A 1,981-nucleotide genomic window follows, 5' to 3' on the forward strand; every position below is an offset into this window, starting at 1 on the left:
TCTCTCTCTCTCTCTCTCTCTCTCTCTCATTCTGTGTGTCTGTGTGTGTGTGCGAGAGAGAGAAAGAAGAGAGAGAGACAGAAAGAGACACAGAGAGACACAGAGAGAGAGGAGAGAGATATATATCAATGTTTCAAGGTGTGTCTGATTGGTTTAGTAAGAGTGTTATGGCACTTGCAACAAATGTAGGTCATATCATAATATATGTGCCGAGGATTAGAGGTGTTACAAGAGACTGAGTGATGCACTTACGGCAATACATTAATTAATCAATTCAACATTGATAAAAGGAGAGATATGGACTATAGATGTTTTTTAGTTTTAGTAAGAGTTTTACGGTACTTTCAATACAATAAGGTCATATAAGTGCCGAAGAATAGAGGTGTTACAAGAGAGTAACAAACATTAAAATAGAAGGAGGAGAGATAAGGACGATAGATGTTTGACAGGAAAGAAGGAGGAGAGATAAGGACGATAGATGTTTGATAGGAAAGAGGGAGGAGAGAAAAGGACGATAGACGTTTATTAGGAAAGAAGATAAAGATGATAGATGTTGGAAAGGAAAGAAGGAGGAGTGATAGGAAGAAAGAAACTAACCCCACAAGAGCACCCGCCAACCGCCCATACTATCTTTCCGTCCAACCGTGTTTATACATTTTGTGTGTGTGTGTGTGTGTGTGTGTGTGTGTGTGTGTGTGTGTGTGTGTGTGTGTGTGTGTGTGTGTGTGGCGTTCGCATGAGTGTATGTACGTGCACGCGTGTTCGTGTGCGTCTACGCGTATGTTCATGTGTGTGCCTGTGCGCACTCATGCGCGTGTGCGTTCTTCCGCACGCGCACGCATGCGCGCGTATATGTGCGTAAGCGCGCGCGCCACACAATCTAAACCCACCATCATCAAAAACAAGGACAACATTTTCCGCGTGCGAGGGGTCCCAATTCCTGGATAAGCCAAAAACCCGCGGGTATGTCACCGCGAGTCAGTCAGCCAATCAGCGTCCAGGATTCGCTCACGTGACCCAGCAAAGATCTCCCAGGCTCGCCCCGACTGGACATAGGCCCCGGAAGTCGGCCGCCTCGCCCAATGGTCAATATTTGAACACGCGCCCATCTCCCCAAAAGTAAACTCGTTTTCTTGGCCAATTTTCCCCGCCCCATCTCATTCCGCTTATTTCTTCTTTCCTTCATCTCTTATTTTCTTTCTGTCTTTCTTCTTTCCTTCCTTCATCTCTTACTTTCTTTCTGTATTTTTTCCTTCATCTCTTCCTTTCTTTTTTTCTTTCTTCTTTCCTTCATCCCTTACTTTCGTTTTTTCTTTCTTCATGCCTTCATCTCTGACATTCTTTCTTTCTTTCTTTCTTTCTTCCTTCCTTCATCTCTCACTTTTCGTCTTTTCTAGGTCTCTCAGTTTCTTTCTTCCATCCTTCCTTCCTTAATCTCTTTCTTTTTTTCTTTCTTCCTTCCTGTCTTCCTTTCGTCCACTCTTTCTTTCATCTCTTCCTTTCTTCCCTTCTTTCTTCATCTTTTTTTTTCTTACCCCTTCCTTCCTTTCATCCATTCTTCCTTACATCCTTTCTGTCTTCCTGCCTTCCTTTCGTCTATTCTTCCCATCTTCCTTTTGTCAATTCTTCCTTCCTTCCGTCCTTCCTTTATTTGTTTCATGCCAATTATCAATCCTATCTCATCCCCCTACTTCCTTCCTTTCTTCCATCCATCCTTCCTTCCTTCCATCCTTCCATCCTTCCTTCCTTCCTTCCCTCCTTCCTTCCCTTTTTCTTCCTTTCTTCCATCTCTTCTTCTTTCGTTCCTCTCTTTCTTTCTTTCTTCCTTCCTTACTTTTCCTTCCTTATCCTTCTTTCCTTTCTTCCCAACCTTCCTGGGTTGTTGGGTTTTTTTATTCTTTCATTTTATTTTTATTTCTCTCAAACAGGAAGGGAAATACATTGCGAAAAAAATCGTGTTTTTTGGGTGTGTGGGGGGGGG

The sequence above is a fragment of the Aplysia californica genome, unplaced genomic scaffold (assembly GCF_000002075.1).
Source record: "Aplysia californica isolate F4 #8 unplaced genomic scaffold, AplCal3.0 scaffold00417, whole genome shotgun sequence".
NCBI classification, from domain to species: Eukaryota; Metazoa; Mollusca; class Gastropoda; order Aplysiida; family Aplysiidae; genus Aplysia; species Aplysia californica.